This window comes from Arvicanthis niloticus, chromosome 9 (genome assembly GCF_011762505.2).
Source record: "Arvicanthis niloticus isolate mArvNil1 chromosome 9, mArvNil1.pat.X, whole genome shotgun sequence".
In the NCBI taxonomy this organism is placed as follows: Eukaryota; Metazoa; Chordata; class Mammalia; order Rodentia; family Muridae; genus Arvicanthis; species Arvicanthis niloticus.
This window is the reverse complement of record NC_047666.1, coordinates 65,610,819-65,628,565: the sequence shown is the minus strand read 5'-3', so window position 1 is coordinate 65,628,565 and position 17,747 is coordinate 65,610,819. Positions and strand designations below refer to the sequence as shown.

The following is a 17,747-nucleotide window of genomic DNA, read 5'->3' as shown; positions in this document are numbered from 1 at the left end:
AAAGAAAGCGGCAGAAACGGTATTTTTCTGGAAAGTTCTGCCATACATCCAAGCAACATGAATCCAATAGGAAAAGAGCTTATTGGTAAAGCCTGTGTGAGACTTATTGGTAAAGCCTGAGTTCATTCCTATGAATACACACAAACACACACACACACACACACACACACACACACAGTAAAGGAGGGAAACAAAATCAGATGCATGGATCCAAATTATTACAAATTCTTCCAGTAAACAACCCCAGGAGATTTTACCATGCTGGGAATCTTTGATGCTAAAACAGGAAAGTAAAAGCCAGGTGTAAGGTTACATGATTGTAATTTCAGTCATGTGGAAGCTGAGGCAGGAGAATCTCAAATTCAAACCCAATCTGAGCAGCATAGCAAGATTAAGGCCAACAAAGGTTACATAGAAACACCCTGCCTCAGACAAAAAAAAAAAAAGTAGAAAAATAATAAGGTAAGGGAAAGCTATAAACATTTTGATGTGATTCAATATAACATGTGCATGCAGAGCAAAATACAACAATGGTTTAAGAAAAAAAGAATCATGACCTCATGACCACATTCCAGCTCTTCCTAGGACCCAAAGCTAATCTTGTTAGATTAAAAGGGGAAATGTTACAGTTGTCTCAAAGGACAAAAAACTCTGGAAAAATATAAACATCCATTCATAATTTAATCAAAACAGAAACAAAATCTCTTTAAGTAAGATTATAAGGGACATTTATTGACCTAATAAACCCTACAATGGGTGGAGAAATAGCCAGAAGATCCCTTTGCACATCAGGAAGAAAAGATGAGGGCTGTGTTTTCCGAGGGTAAGCACCCTTGGAAGGGTGACAGAACAGCCAGCCAAAGGAACATAAGCCTAAGAACTAAAAACATTGTTCTGCAGGGCTTGAACCATCGACAGAGAAGGCACTATGGGTCTGGGTCCTTCAGAGGTTCACCAGTCTGACTCAACTTTTGCTTTCAGTAAATAAGAGGCTTTTTTATTAAAAGTAGACTGACCAGGACCAGCTCAGAGAGAATTCTCTAGATAAGGCCCAGGCTATTGTTAACTAAAGGATTATATATGCAAAACCTACGAAGTTACAATTTTGGAAGCCAAAGTGTCTCATATTCAGTCTGGGTGCAGGCAAGTCTTGATTTTGTGACATGTCCAGCAGGTGCCTCAGCCACGCAAGGAAGCAGGCATTCTGTACAAAGGCAGTACTTAGCAGGTAGCCTGTTTTATCTTGTGACCCATCATTTTGTAGGAATAGCTGAGGCACTGAAATATTTTGCAATAATCAGCAATTTTTTTTTTTAACAGTAGCTCAACTGTATCAGGAAGTGGTCCACCACAGGTTACCTGACAGGGTACATTTGAGATAGAGTAATTTCCTCATAGCTTATACAAGCTAAAAACAATACTGTTTTTACAAGCCTAGCACAGTAAATTTGTCCTCTAAACATCATATTCACCATCACAAAGGCAGCCCTGTTAGGTTATTCAGCGATGTCAGACCAATGTGGTAATTTGAGATATTTTTTTCTCTTGGTATGGGAACAAATCCCTTTAAGGTGTAATTAGAAAGAAAAGAAAGAAGGCTGGTACAAACAAAATGACACCCGGGGAAATATCACAAGAAATTCAAACCTTTTACAAAAAAAAAATTACATTTTTCCTTACAGTAAAACATTGGTATAAATATACATGCACAATTTGTTAATATTTTCAGTGGAACAAACAAACAATATGTATCTCAACTCTTTTTCTCACATTTTTGAAAAAGCATCTCTATACTTTTGAAAGTAAGTCAAAGAGCTCATCAAGGGGCCAGAGATGGATCAGTGGTTAAAGTGCTTGCTGTTTAATCATGGCTGGAGTTCAGATCTCAGGACACATTGAACACATATACCTCTGTAACTGCAGCTCCAATTGAATTCTTCCTACTGTTTTCTAGGGAAGAGTTCAGGGCTTGTGTTATTGCTAGGATTGTAACTGAAGGAGTGATGTATCTTTCTCAATGGATCCTATTGACATTGGTGGGATTTTATTTATTCTCTTAGGGCAAGGTATTGATCCTTGGTGAACTGGTACCAGTTTCGTAAATTTCCTCCAGTACTGAAACACTGAACCATCCCACCCTTCATTTGGGCATTCTCCAGCCTGCTAAGCCATCTACAGGCTGTGCAGTTTCTCCAGGGTCCCAGTTTTTTTGAACTGTCACCCATGCTGGGTGGGCTTTGGTGATGCAGCTATCTTTGAGTCATTTCTGCTCCTGTAAGTAACCCCTCACTCATATTCCTATAAGTAACCCCAATAAAACTTATTGGTTCACCAACTAGGACTTTGGTGGTATGGGCACTTTGGTCTGTCCTGAGTTCCTTATCTAGGGAAGAAAAACGTTTTGTCACACAACAGTTCCTATTAGGTTTTATATCTGTAAGATTCTATTTATTCGTTGTAATTAGCAAGAATATTGTGAAAAGATATTTGAAGAGCACTTATATTTTGTTTTGTATAGTTTACCATGAGGGGACAGTTTCACAAATGACAAATGTACTAGTCAGGACCATCTGAGCTATGCTGAGATGATTTAGGTAACCGAAGGGAACTGAGATATCAATTCATCAAACTCTGAAATCTTGGACCCCGTTGAGGTTGGGGAGGACTTCCACCCTCCAGAAACGTTGATTTGCGTTCTTTCAGGTGACATTATAACCAGCTGTGGAACCTTGAAGGCTGTGGCTAGGGGCTACCCCGAGTTAGACGTCACTCGTGTGGTGACCTCCGATGTGTTAGCTGCTAGGTTTAGGCCTGGTGTCTTAACAATGATTAACTAGGACAATTAGTTAATTCGAAAATTTGACTATCGAGCTGGTTACAGCGAAATACTTCTGAGGAAGTATTCTTAGAACTCCTTAGAGTTTTCCAGAGTAGACCCTGGTGAACCGACAACATCTGACTATTGGTTTCTGATATTGACAGCTTAATTATCTCCATTCTTTGACTGACCCTGACGTGCAAAGTCAACTCCATTCATAAAGAAGAGCTCTACTGAGGCTAAGAGGTTCCCAACCTTGGACCAACCGTCAACTTGAAGACGTGACTCTTTAGACATCAGGCTGAACAACCCATGAGTACCACCCCAGAGCCAGGCATATGGTTGCTTTTGCTTGGAAATCCGAAAGGCAGTACATACTGGAGCCAATGCCCTCGAAAAAGCAATCCAAGCACTTCTCCATGTGGCAGCCTAAACAGCCTGAGGTGGAGATGAAGCCTGAAGCTTCAGGAAAAACTCGAAAATGGAAATACCAGGAGGAAAGTGGGACAGAGACGGAGTCTGAAGATTTGGGACAAGGTCCACAAAGGAAATGCCAGGATGGAACAGAGATAGTATTTAAAGAGCTCAGCAAGGAGCATCAAGACCTAGGGCTTGAGAGAGACCAGCCGGGCAAGGATCAGGTACAGAAACCCCAGGAAGAGAGTCCAAGACAACTAAAATTCCCAGAGTGTACCAAAGGTCCTTCAGAGCGGGCTGTAACTGAGAGGAAGCCTGCTGATGGTTACAAGGGTTACAAACAGCCCTATTCTGTCATGGAGAAAAACGAACAAAGCCCCCTAAAGGAAAAGTACTGAAGGTTACTTCAATACCGTCAGTGTGACCATCTTGTGAGTTTAGACCCACACAGGCCTCACGAAATCCTTATGAACACCTGGAAGATCAAAGGGGCACAGTCATGGATCAGAAACAATGCAGAGAGATCCAGAACCATCTACTGGTGTTGCCATAAATAAGTATATTTTATCAGACAAGAGAGAGAAGAGGTGTTCAGATAAGAAATCTTTTATGCAAAAGAAAGGTGGTAGAAACCATGAAGGAAGAAGGGGGAACACCTGCTCTAATCTGGATAGTGGAGGCGGCGATAGGTTACTCCCCAACAAGATGGCAGTACTTGCGGCAGAGAAAAAAAAAAGCCTCTCACAAACCAAGAAAAGGGCAGAGAAGTGGGTCAAATCCTTGACATTTCAGAGGACATGGAGAAGAAATTAAAGAATGCATTAGGTCCAGGACCCCAAGAGGAAATCAATCCTAAGAGACGGATTCAAGTTGCAAACCCCCTGGGGAGATATCCAGACCCTCGAGAATGGTCAGTGGTCCAAGGATGAGGTCATCAATTTCTACATGAACCTTCTGGTTGAGAGAAATGAAAAGCAAGGCTACCCAGCTCTTCATGTGTTTAGCGCTTTCTTTTACTCCAAGCTAAAGCATAGCGGTTACAGTTCTGTGAAAAGATGGATTCGAAGGATCACTCTCTTTGAAAAGGAACTTATCTTGGTGCCTATTCACAGGAAGGTACATTGGAGTCTGATTTGAGAAAGTATACCTCAATTCAATGGGACAGACAGGGAAGACTATCTGTGAGACCATCTTCCAATATTTACAAAATGAGAGCAAAATGCGAAGAAACATTGAGCTGTACCCTTTGGGGTGGAAGAAATACAGCAGGACCTCAGAGGAGATTCCTCAGCAACTGAATGGGAATTCACCTGTGAATATGCAGACTACACCACTAGAGACCATACTGTTATCTTCTCTCAGCAGCCCATGCCCATCTTCAGGGAGAGAATGGTATGGGAAATCCTGCACAGTCACTTACTGTAACATATCCACCTGGTTGCTATGGTCACCATCCCTGTACTTTTCCATCGATGTTTCTAATATACCTCAAGTAGGATGAGTTGAAGAGATTTAAAACAGGTACTGAGCTGTTTGACCAGATGAAGCCCACTCTCTTCAATATAGTCCTAACATGGGATGTCAGACTGCTGCCCTAATGCCATCTCTAGGATGCATGCAACGACTGCAGGCTTAGGCACTGCTGCTGTCCAACCCACAGGAGACCACATGTTCAAGAAACACTGATACAACACTGGATTTAGTCAATGAATTGCGGTTTTTTGTCTTATTTTTTTGTTTGTTTTGTTTTGTTGTTTTTTTTTTTTGTGTTCTGTTTTTTGTTTTTGTTTGTGGTTTTGGTTTCGTTTTTTGTTGTTTTTCTTTGTTGTTTTTTGTGTTTTGTTATTTGTGTTTTGTTTTTCTTTGTTGTTTTTTGTGTTTTGTTATTTGTGTTTTGTTTTTCTTTGTTGTTTTTTGTGTTTTGTTTTTTGTTTGTATTTTTTGTTTTTGTTTGTTGTTTTTTGTTTCTTTGTGTTTTGTTTTTTGTTGTTGTGTTTTTGTTTTTGTTTGTGTTTTTGTGTTTTTTGGTTTTTTTTCCATTGTTTGTTATTTTTTTTGTTTTGTTTTTTGTTGTTTTTTTCTGTTTGTGGTTTTGGTTTTGTGGGGTTTTTTTTTGTTGTTTGAGCTTTTGTTTTATTTTTGTCTTCCTGACCCCACCCCAGTGATTCTTTTCCTTAACTCACTTGCAAACCGTGGCTGATGTCATTTCCAATCCTCTACTTCTTGTTTGAACTGTCTATTTCTGAAAGGAATTCCCATCCTGGTGCCTCAGCAGGAAGAGGCAGACACTGTTCACTAGCATCTCTGATGCTGGAGTTGGATGCTCTTAAATTGAAGTTTTGGGTAGTAGTGGTATTTTGTTTTGTTTTTATTGTTTTTTTTATGTTTTGTTTTTGATTTTTCCTTTGTTGTTAAGCTTGAAAATAGGAAAAGAAATGAAAATGAGTTGCACTGACCGGTGCTGTTCTGAACCACAGGACTCCACAGGATGTAGAACTGTGGCCAAACTACTGGTTGGACTATTAAGGACTATTAAGAACAGGACCCAGGACTATTAAGAACAGCACCATGGTCATTTACAGACCCATCCTTTCCCAGACCTGCCTTAGTTTTGGAAGTTGATTTGAAGTAACTATAATGGCAAATGTCCATTTTTATCTCAGGTCACATTGAAAACAAACCCTTTCTAGGGCTGTATTGAATTTTTTTTTTTTTTTTTTTTTTTTTTTTTTTGGTTTTTGTTCTATTCAATTAAAAATTTAGTTCTTAAAAATTTTGGTATATATAAAGATGGAATTGAGATTTTTGTTTTTCTCATTAGATTAACATTCCCACTGTGGAAGTTGGGGATTTGGTATTTAGGGGTGATACTGCCAGTTATAAAATAACCTATTTTAGCGGGCAGTGGTGGCACACACCTTTAATCCCAGCACTTGGGAGGCAGAAGCAGGCGGATTTCTGAGTTGGAGTCCAGCCTGGTCTACAGAGTGAGTTCCAGGACAGCCAGGACTACACAGAGAAACCCTGTCTCGAAAAAACCTATATTACATGTGATAGTTTGTATTTAACTTTTCTATTCATTATCTTATAGTTGTGTTTATGCAATTTTTACTTAATAAAGTTTAAAGTTATTTAAACACTTTGCAAGTTCTGGTGTCTCCTGTTTCTTTTATGGCATAGTCATAAAACCTGGATTGTGAGGTGAAACCTGAAAAGCAGGTGTTGAGGGCATGACTCACCAGCTTAATAAGCCTTAGATACATTGTGCATTATCAATGATTGTTACTCTCTTCTGGGCCTCTGCAATGGAGTTAGAGCGTTCCAGAGAGCATCCACTCCTTTATCTTGGGTTGCAGAGGGAAAATATACGTGGAGTTTAGTTGAGCAGTGTCCAGCTGAGCTGTAGAGTGGTAGCAATGGACAAATGTATTGATGCATACGGGACACTTGTCGTTGAAGCTACTCTGCATGTAAATGGGAACTCAGGCAGGTCCACTGCTCACTGCTACCACAGACTGAGACTGACACTGGAAAAGGAAACAGTATCTTCATAGTTTGGCCCAGATGTAGGGAGAGAAAATGCCTTAATTCTCTTTTGTCTACAGCAAAGAGAAGATGGATAGAAAAGACTACACAGAGTTGGGGGAGTGGCTCAGTGGCAAAGTCCTTGTCAGTAAGTGTGAGGATCCAAGTTTCACCAAGAACCCCATTAAGATAAACCATGATGGGTGGCCATGAGAAGGGAGAGCCCGGGTTCTTTATGGCAGAATGATTTTCCATCTCAGCTCTTTCCTCCAGCTGTCCTCCTTCCTCCGGAGTTAGGTTTTTTCCTAATCAGCCGTCCTTGCTTTTTATGCAAGTAGAAGTCTCTAATTGACTCCTTGAGGACAGAAGATCCTAGAAATCCTCCCGAGGGTCTTCTGAACAGTGTTATCATCCAATATCAGTGGTATCTATTTTCAAAGGCTTAATGTGTACACTTTCCCAAACAGCACCACATGAGCTGGAGAGATGGTTGAAAAACCTGAAGCTTGGTGGTAGATGGGAGAGCTTACCCACTTATGATGTATGATTCCATGTGCTTAGTCCTTAGCACCTGCAAAAGACAGAATAATAAGACTCTGGAGGGGTAACATATACATATTGAAGGAAGTTTTTTTCAATGTCAAACTAGTAATCCATAAAAACTACAAACTAAAGTCTAATCAAGAAAAAAATGACATGTCAGTAAACATACCATCTAATATATAAGCACTTAATAACAAAAAGATGTAAGGCTACAAATGGGGGTGCAGTGACTGGAGAGATGGCTCAGCAGTTAAGAACACTGAATGCTTTTCCAGAGGACATGGGTTCAATTCTCAGCACCACATGGCAGCTTACAGCTGTCTGTACCTCTAGTTACATGGGATCTAACACCCTGACACAGACATACATGCTGGCAAAACACAAATCAATGCTCATAAAATAAAAATAAAATTACAATTAAACAGAGAGCTGATCATTATAAAATATTTAGAAACCAGTTATCAAAAAAAAAAACACAACAGAATAAATGTGTGTCTACACAAAACAGCATACATTGCAGAGGTTTGAGCCAAGTTTAAAACTAAAATGAATGAGGAAATTACAAAGAGGAAGAAAAGCCTAGGAGCTTCTAAAACAGAATAATGCATCAGAAATTACAAGTAAGATAGAGTGGTACATTTGGTGCTGTTTAGAAATTTAAAATTGATGTGTATCAAAAGGCAAGCACTAAGCCGTGCAGTGGTGGCTCACACCTTTAGTCCCACCAGAGGCTAGCCTGTTATACAGAGTGAGTTTCAGGGCAGTAAGACAGGGATACTCTGCCTAGAAAAATAAAAAACAAACCCCCCAAAACCAAAAGACATGCAACTAAAATCAAACAATATCAAAATTCATAGCAATTGTGACTGAAAAAAATCTCTATGGTCATATAGTGAGGATAGAGAGCCCATAGAAGTCAATGGAATGCTAAGGCCTTCCCCTCCCCGAGAAAATGAACAAAACCACACAATTTATATGTAATATGCAAATAGTCAATAAGCCTGGGAAAAATATAAACAAAACCAGAACAAAGCAATGCTTTTCACCCTATACACAGATAAAAGTTCTCAAACAATTAAAAAAAAACCCTGTAGATTTATTTTCTGTTGAAGTGTTTTGGATGCATGTATGTATGTGTACCACTTGGATAACTACTGTCCTCAGAAGTCAGAAGAGGTGCTGGATCCCTTGGAACTGGAATTATGGGTAGCTGCCATCTGGTCCCCAGGTTCTGGGAGCCAAACCTCTATCCAGTGTAAGAGCCCCAAGTGATCTTAACTGCTGAGCCAACTCTCCAACCTCCCCCACCCCAAGTAAAAAATTTTAAAGAATGCACTTGAAAATGCTGAGCTAAGGGACTGGAGATCTAGCCTAGTGGTAACATGCTTGCCTAGCATGCAAAGAGCCCTGGGATTGATCCTCAGTACTCATGAACCAGGCATGGGTGTGCACTCTTAAAAATCCAGCCCTGGGAAGGCAGGGGCTGGGAGATCACAAGTTCAAGACAATCCTCAGTTACACAGTAAGTCTGAAGCTAACCTGAGGTACAGGTGTATGCGGCTCTCTTGAGCTTTTTCATCGACAACAATACTGCTATGAGCCCACAGATCTGAAGTCAGTAGTGCCAGAAGCTAGAAGACATGAAGGATATTTTTACAGAAAGCATAAATGGCCCAACTGTGTTCTGATACCACAAAATAATTTAAATTGAGGTTATTTCTCATACCCCGTGCCATTAATACTCTATTAGAGTACTAGAGGTGTCTAATATTTAAGATCCTATTTATACTGCATGCAAATGGCAGAGAAAGAACATCTGGATTATTGGACTGAAGGACCCTTGTTCATAACACATCCTTGTGAGTCAAAAAGGGTATTCCAAAAACCAAGAAACATCTGGAAACTTGCTGATGTCTCTATTCCCACAAAAAGCCCCAGTGAGCTTCTCCATTGAAACCAAATACTGCAATGTTATTAGTAGCAAGGTCTGTGATAAACAGCACCAAGGCCTGGCAGCTTAAGAGACCCATGGATGGGGACCTTTGGTGGGTCACAAAGCTGTAGCTTGAAAATGTAGCTCGTGGATGTTCCACTCCACAGGGAGTGTAGGACTTTGAAAGGCAGCCTGGTTTCTGGTTGAGCACAGGCTGGAAACCCCAGTGACCCCAGGTGATCCTGATGGTCCCCAGGTGACCCTGAGGGATGTCAGGCATTTCACCAAGCTCTCAGACTCCAGGTTCTGGACATGAGACTGCAGCCCTCCATAGATTTGTGTCCTTCAGTCACATAAGACCATCACCTCTTCTAGCCCCTCCACAGGCAGAGAATGTCACCACAGGCCACATAGCCTCAAGACAGATCCATATTAATGAGGTACCTAAAGGCCAGAAGGGCTGAGCCAATTAAGCTTTCCTTCCCAGACACTCCTCCCTGCAAAAGGTATTTAACCTCAGGCCCACCCTGAGAAAACAGGGTACGGTTTTCTCATCTACTTTCTGTCATGACAATAAACATCTTAAAACAATGAACTGCTTCTTTTCATCAGGATCCGCCATGGAGAACAACGGAACAGGACCTTGCCTAAAGAGGTGTATCTAATCTTCTGCAGAAGACCCAGCCACAGTGACCACCAACCCAAGCAAGCTGCCCACGACCAACCCAAAACAAGCCCACCGACCAAGCCAAGGACTCCCTCCCCGCAGGGCTCAGCCAGAGATTCTCTTCTTTTCTCCCTAGGCCATGGGCCAGTCCAGCCCTTGGGACCTCACTCTGTTCTCAGTTCTACTGAGGCTCCCAGAGGCGACTGGGTGCCCAAGAGCCTGGGAACCGGATGGTCCCTGGCCACCTTACAGATCCGGGGACCCCAGAGCCAGCTCCTGCTGGTCCCCAGAACCTCAGACTACGCTCCTCCACCCCCGGAGAGCTGCACTAGCAGTGCCTTAACGTCCCTCACGTCCTGCCTCCACAGCAGCCCCAGCCCCGTGGCGGGATCCCCCCATTTAACCCAACAAGGGAGCATGTAGCAGACAGCCAAATTCAGTAAGAAGATGAAGTTTCCAAACTGGTTGTATTGCAGATGGCTCTGTTCTTTCACAGGACTTCTCTTCATGTTCACGTGGGGTGTCATTTGAAGTAGCTGGCCTTCAGTAAAGGCAATGTAGTCTTTGCAAGAGCAAAATGGGCCTGCCAGTGTAGCCATGATGTTCCAGTTACGATTTCCATGTTCCAAGAAGCTTGGCGGGAGCCTCTGCAATAGACTCAGTCCCTCATCCTTTTGGAATATTCCATCATGAGTTGTGCTAAGGCCAAGTAGTGATCTGGGCAGTGATCATTACTGGGCCTGAAAAACCAGCACATTGCTGGCCATCAGTGCCCTATAAGCATGAGGACTTGAGTTCAGATCCTTAGCATTTGTGTGAGAAGCCAGGTATGGCAGCCATGCCTGCAGTCTCAGGACTGGGAGGCAGAGTTAGGTCAGACAACCTGTCAGTCAGTGAGCTCCGGTTCAATGCACAAGCCATACCAACACACACTCAGGCCCACACACAAGAAATAAAAGTAAATAAATCTTTAGAAACAGAAAGCAAGATGAAAGCTCCAAAGGGGAACAATTACACGTCTTGTAAAAGAGCTTATCTGAAAGCAGGACACGGTGGCCTCAGCCTCTAATGCAGGCACCCAGCACAAGACAACAAAACAAAACAGAAGGAAACCGGGCTGCAGAGATGGCCTAGCAGTTAAGGGCACTTGCTGCTCTTCCAGAGGACCCAGGTTCAGTTCCCAGTACCTACATGATGAGTCACCACTGTCTTAACTCCAGTCCAAGAGGATCTGATGCGCTCTTCTGGACTCTGTGTGCAAAAACACATACAGCGAGAAAACACTCAGAAACATTAAAAACACAAATTTAAAAATATGAAGCAGGCTCAGAGGAGATGGCTCAGCAGCATTCTTTTTTTGTTTGTTTGTTTGTTTGTTTGTTTTTTTGGTTTTTCGAGACAGGGTTTCTCTGTGTAGTCCTGGCTGTCCTGGAACTCACTCTGTAGACCAGGCTGGCCTCGAACTCAGAAATCTACCTGCCTCTGCCTCCCAAGTGCTGGGATTAAAGGCGTGCGCCACCACCGCCCGGCAACAGTATTCATTCTTAACTGTATATTTTTGTGCAGTTTTACTATATGTAATTAAAATGTTCTACTGTAGATATCTATTCCTTTGCAACGAGGAACAAATATTACAAAAACGACTCTGCAAATTACTATTTATTATATCTATCTTGTGCTTGGTCAAACAACTTTGCCAAAATACAATCTCTGTCTCCTGAATAGAACACAAATATGCTTTCACATACAGGGAAGTGAGTACAATCTTCTTCTTGCACATACAGATCAATACTCTCTGCCGTGCTCCACTGAGGATATGCCATACGCACTGTATGGGTTCCTTGGGAATAAAGCAAGGTCTGCAGCAGATTTTGCTTACACAAACATGCCTTAAGTGCTAATGTTTACTACAGCTCAACATCAAAGTCATAACTGGATTCAAGGTTTGCACGCTCTAATTTTCAAGCAGCAATAACCTGAAAGTGATACATGCCAGCACTAGACATACTTTGCTCTACAAGGAATCTGCATGCTCAGCTCTGCCTCAGTGAGTTTTGTCACTGTCTGACTTTGGAGCAACATTACTGTAGGACCTTTGAAATCAAAATGCCAAACTGACATAATAGATAGGTGCTGGTTAAAACAAGGGATGAACTGCAAGATGACCAGAAGCTGTGTAGTTAGCATATTACAGTTAGAGCAGAGGCTGATGTAGTTAGCATATTACAGTTAGACTACTCAGACCTACTGGGACTTAGGCCAACTAAGGGGACTGCCAATCCTTCTTTCCTTTATTAAAATTCTGTGTGCACAGGGCAGTGGTGGAGTATGTCTTTAATCTCAGCACTTGGGGGCAGAGGCAGGTGGATTTCTGAGTTCGAGGCTAGCCTGGTCTACAGAGTGAGTTCCAAGACAGCCAGGGCTACACAGAGAAACCCTGTCTGGAAAAAAACAAAATAAATAAATAAGTAAATAAATAAATCTATGTGCATATTCCTTGCCTTTAAAATTTGTCCCATCATGTACCTGACACCATAACACATCAGCATCCTGACCCCATCAGTGTAGAAAAAGAAACTAAACCCTATTTTGGAAAATCTCCAACCCACTTCTGGATTTCCCATCTTTTCTTCACTTAAACTCACAATTTACACCTGTTAAAGTTGTCCCATAAAGTGAGCTACACAAAATCCTAAGATGCAACTGATTCAAGAAACTACAAACAGCCAGGAGTGGGAGGTGCATACCTTTAATCCCAATACTTGGGAAACAAAGCCAGGCAGGTCTCTATATTCAAGGCCAGCCTGGTCTACAGAGCAAGTTCCAGGACAGCCAAGGTTACATGGAGAAGGCCTGGCTTGAAACACCTCCCTCGATCGAAAAGAAACCTGTTCCACCTTTGGAGTGGGAACCTTTGTCTTGTAACAATGTTCACCCAAGTTCTTTACTTTTTTTTTTTTTTTTTTTTTTTGGTCTCTGAAGTTGTTCTTTGATGGAGACAGGAAATACTGGGAAGAAACTCTACCTGGTTCCTAATTTTGTGGTCTTCCCAGGCAACCCCCACACATATACCATCTACAGGAAGTCTTTGAAAGTACAGGGGCTAAAATGAACCAGTGAAGACAGCAACCTACAAAAGATACATATAGTCTGTTTTGCTCTGAAATGTGTATTTTTGAGGTTTTTTTTTTTTTTTTTTTTTTTTTTTTTTTTTTTTTTTTTTTTTTTTTGGTTTGAAACAGGGTTTTTTTATGTAGTACTCCTGTCCTGGAACTCACTTACGTAGACCAGGCTGGCCTCTAACTCAGAAATCTGCCAGCCTCTATCTTGTGAGTGCTGGGATTAAAGATGTGCACCATGACCACTTGGCTGAGTTTTTTTCTTTTTAAATATGTTCATTTTTATTTCATATGCAATGATGGTTGTTTGTGTGAGGGTGTCGGATACCCTGGAACTGCAGTAACAGACAGTTGTGAGCTGCCATGCAATTGCTGGGAATTGAACATGGGTCCTCTGGAAGAAAGGCTAAGGTTCTTAACCACTGAATCACCTCTCCAGCCCTGAAATGTGTATTTTAATAATGGAATTAGTGTAAACAGAAGACTGTCCTTATATCAAAGCTGTGTTGGTTCATAAGTCATTATCCCTAGATAAAAGGAGAGGAAACAGAATTCCAGCCTTCAGCAAGAAACGGAAAACCTTCAGCTTGGTTACTGCACCACCGGGCACACATAGGTTCATCCTTATCCTCGAGGAAACCAACAATACTTACCTACTTCCAGCTGAATCCGAGTTCAACTCCCAGCACTCACAGTCAGCACATGCTCCTACGCCTCCAGGGCTCCCCACTCAGCTGTGCCTAAGGTGCTCTGAGGGCACCATTTTCTCCCGATTGGTGTCACCAGCAGGCCCTGTTTCTATCCAATTGTTCTTGTGTAAATTCGGGATCTGGTGGAGCAGCTAGCAGCTCTTAACTCTAGGGACTTCCTAAGACATCTCCTATTGACCATGTAGTTTGTATTAGTATTTTGGTTACAAAGTTATATATCTTGAGAAAGTGGGCTCCTGCCAACATTTTTAAAATAATAATCGTTATTATAATGAGCATCTATTAGTTCAGTGTTATTTATAATAATTATTATAAGAATTATTTATTATTTACAAATAATAATAATAATAATAATAATAATAATGATAGTTATTATTATTATTATTGGCAGGGTTTTACTATGTAGCCATGTCTGGCCTGGAACTCACAGACATTCGCCTCCATCTGTCTCTCAAGGGCTAGGATCAAAGGCGAGCATCAACACGCCTAGCGGCAATTCTCTGTGCCACTCAATAGTTGCTTGATGAGATCCTTTTGTGTTATATCACCATTTTGAAAGAAGGGATCGATTTATTTCATCTAGATGAAGACAGAAATTCTAGAAAATATGCAACGTGCTTATAGAAAACACCTAACAGGAATCTACGGAAGTGATAACAGAGTGAACAGCTTGGCAACCAATTCAGATTTCATGGAAACGTTATGAAATCTGTCAAGAATAGAGCTTTTCTCTCTGAACATCATTTTAACTTAAAAACATCAAACTGACAACCTATGGAAATTCATGGCTCAACACTGGTCAATACTTTCTCAGCAATTACAGAAATGACCAAACACAACCACTGATAATGTTTGCTGCCAGTGTGAATGTGAGTGGTCAGAGAATGTTAGCATTTTGAAAACCTTTTGTTAGCTGGTGAGTCTGACATCCTGTCAATCAATACTTAGTAGCTGTTGGTGTTAATGAATGAGATTTTAAGTTTTTATTGAATGAAATATGGCAACGTATGGAAGGACTGCACAAATCAATGAAGCAATGTTTTCCAGAAGACTTATACAAGATGCTGGAGAGACAGCGCAGCAATTAAAATCACTAGCTGCTCATCCAGAGGACCTGGCTTCAATTCCTGGAACTGACATGGTAGTCCACAAGCATCTATAATTCTACTTCCAGGGCACCCAAGTGCCCTCTTCTGGCATTCTGTGCACTGCACACACATAGTGAATAGCTGTACATGAGGCAAAAACACCTATATACATAAAAAGTATTTAAAAAGTTTTTAAAAGACCACTACAAATTTACGAATGTTAAAATTGTATAAATCCTTTAAATGTGAGTCATTCAAATGCAAAATATAACCAGACCTGCAAGCTCAGTGATAGGGTTTTATAACTGACTGGTAATTCACTTTAAGAAACTATCACTCCCAAATAAAAATGTTCTAAAACTGAATTTTTCTCTTTGGTAAGTGTTCTTTCTTCATTTTGTTAGTTCTAATTATATGCATTTGTACAAGCCTATGTGTGGGTATGTGTATACTCATGCTGATACTCAAAAAGGCCCGAGGTACTGGGGTGACCTGTAACTGGAGTGACAGGGGGTTGTGAGCCACCTGTCATGGGGACCAGAAATGACCTCTGATCCTCTGCAAGAGCAGCATGGCTTTTCATTGCTGAGCCATCATCTCTCTAGTTTCCTTTTTGAGACAGGGTCTTTACTATGTAGATCAGGCTGGCTTTATCCATGTTCTAAAACAACCTTTACACTAGCGTGCTATAAAATAGTATGAGATAGATGTTAGAGTATAATTTTTTTCTAATGATTTACTTATTTTTATTTTATGTGCATTGGTGTTTTGCCTGCATGTACGTCTGTGTGAGGGTGGTACTGGTACCCCGGTACTGAAATGTCAGACAGTGGTGAGCTGTCCTGTAGGTGCTGGGAACTTAAATTGGATCCTTTGGAAGAGCAACCATTCTTCTTAACTGCTGAGCCACCCCAGATTATAATTTCTTATATTACCACAATTAAAATAGCCTCATGTCTTATTATTGCACAAACTTCTGCTGGTAGACCAAGTGATACTGATTACACTCAGGAAAGTGAGGACAGCTTTTTGTTTGTTTTGTTTCTTAAACTTAAAAACCCACTCTTATTCGTTTGTTGCATGTGCACCTTCGTTTCGTGTGTGTGTCTCTCTCTCTGTGTATGTGTGTGTACACATGAGCCATAGATCTAAGGTGGAGGCAGAGGGACAGCTTATTGAAGACAGTCCTTTACTTTCACTACGTGGATTCTGAAACCAAACTCAGAAGAGGCTTGGTTACAGGCACCTTTACCAGACTATTTTGCCAGCCCCACTTTCTCCTCTTTTACTTTCTAATTTGGTAGGTATATTGCCTAAAAAGGAACGGAACCAAACCCCTATAAGATTTGGTGCCATAGGTTCTCCAGGTGTCTTGAGGGCAACATTCACAGTCTGTCACTCCTTTGAAATACGACCTTTCTATCATCTACCACACCACTTTGAAAATAAAGATCATTTTCAACATTTCCCACCAGAACCATCCTAGCCTCACCACAAACGTTAGGCCTCCCATATCTCTCTGCTTTACCACTACCTCACTGCAACATCGCATCATGTCTTTCATTCCCTCCACCTAAGGTGTGACTCTATGTGGGTGCTGAGAAGAAAACCCAGGGTCTTTGCAAGAACAAGTGCTCTTAACCAACTCTCCAATCCGCCTCCCACACTAGGGTCCGCACCTTCCAAATCCCACTGGGAGACTTCAACTCTGACCCCTTGATCCCCTGCGAGTTTCTGGAGCTCGGCTGGGTGGGTGGGAGGGAATGTGCTGCACTTGGGGAGGTATCCATCCCTTTAATCAACGCCTGCGGGGAGGCGTCGGAAAGCAGCACCTACAGCTCCGCCCTCCCGAGCCTTCCCTAAGAGCAACTAGCCTTGGCAAAAAGACAAACGCTTGGGCACTGACCTCAGACAGGGAGCACTAATCTGGCAGTTCTAAGCCCAGCCCCAAACTGACAACTGAATACCGGGCTCCGCTTCCCGCACGTTTTTTAAGTTTATCCTTCAGGATATTGCGCCACACCAGAGTAACAAGCCCCGCCCTCAGACGGTTGCTCCTCGCCCGGACTCCGCCTTCTGCGCGCCTAAGTTCCTCGCTTATCCTGTGGCTCTACACTCGGACTCTGCCTCTCGCGCTCCAAGCCCCTCCATCATCCTAATTGCCGTAAACCAGGACTCTGCTTTCTGGGCTCTCAAGCTCCGCCCCCAGCCTAATTACTACGGACCCGCTCCGCCTCCATCATTTCTAAGATCCGCCCTCATTTCGGTTTCTTCTCTCCAGGCTCCGCCTCGGGCGCGCCAAGCCCCGCCCTCCGTCTATTTCTCCATTGCTAGGCTCTGCCTTCAGTGCTCCTAAGCTCCGCCCTCAGCCTGTGGCTTCACACCGAGTCCCCGCCTTCCACGTGCGGCAGCTCCTCTCCCAGCGCTCACCGGTCGGGCCGGCTGTCCCGCAGTTGCAGGCGACCTGCAGTGTACTTCACAGGGTAGGGGTGGGAAGCCGCTGGCTCCGGGCAACCGTGATAACCCGGCACAGAAGCAGAGTCGCATTTCGGAGCGTCCACTCGCAATGCGACCCCTCACACACGGAGCTCGTAGTCCAGGGGAGAGGAGCCCAGGGCGGCCCTGGAGAGGTTGTAGGCGCAGGCGGAATGGCGACGGGCGCTCTCAGCCTCAGGAAGGCACTTGCGAGAGCCACGGAGCGGAACCCCTTTCCCAGACATTAGAGTCGCCGCTCCCCCTCCGGCGACCGTTAACCGTCGCCTCCTGAAGGATCGATCTAGGTAGGATTCTCGCTAACGTGGCCTTAGGCACCGTTTGTCTAGGGCACGTGGCTTGTGGCCTTAGAACGTAGTCCTCTGGGCCACTGAGTTGTCCACGGGGCACACGGGACATGACTTTTCTTGTGCTAGGTGCTGGGGCCTGGGCGG

General features: G+C 42.7%; 2 long non-coding RNA genes and 1 pseudogene across 3 annotated transcripts in view; 2 read left to right on the top strand and 1 right to left on the bottom strand.

Annotated features, from left to right (window-relative positions):
- Positions 1-2,170: 2,170 nt before the first annotated feature.
- On the top strand, positions 2,171-5,062 carry LOC117715832 (sentrin-specific protease 2 pseudogene; annotated as a pseudogene).
- Positions 5,063-5,937: 875 nt separating this feature from the next.
- LOC143443545 (uncharacterized) lies at positions 5,938-17,585 on the bottom strand. Its single transcript, XR_013112636.1, has 4 exons — positions 17,251-17,585; positions 11,095-11,154; positions 8,843-8,934; positions 5,938-7,331 (listed from the first exon to the last, which is right to left on the bottom strand). It is a non-coding gene; the product is annotated as an uncharacterized LOC143443545 (long non-coding RNA).
- LOC143443546 (uncharacterized) overlaps positions 17,473-17,747 on the top strand; it is a 30,873-nt gene continuing 30,598 nt past the window's right edge. For both annotated transcript variants that reach the window (XR_013112638.1, XR_013112637.1), the window contains exon 1: positions 17,473-17,600. This is a non-coding gene — a long non-coding RNA (uncharacterized LOC143443546). The remainder of the gene's footprint in view (positions 17,601-17,747) is intronic.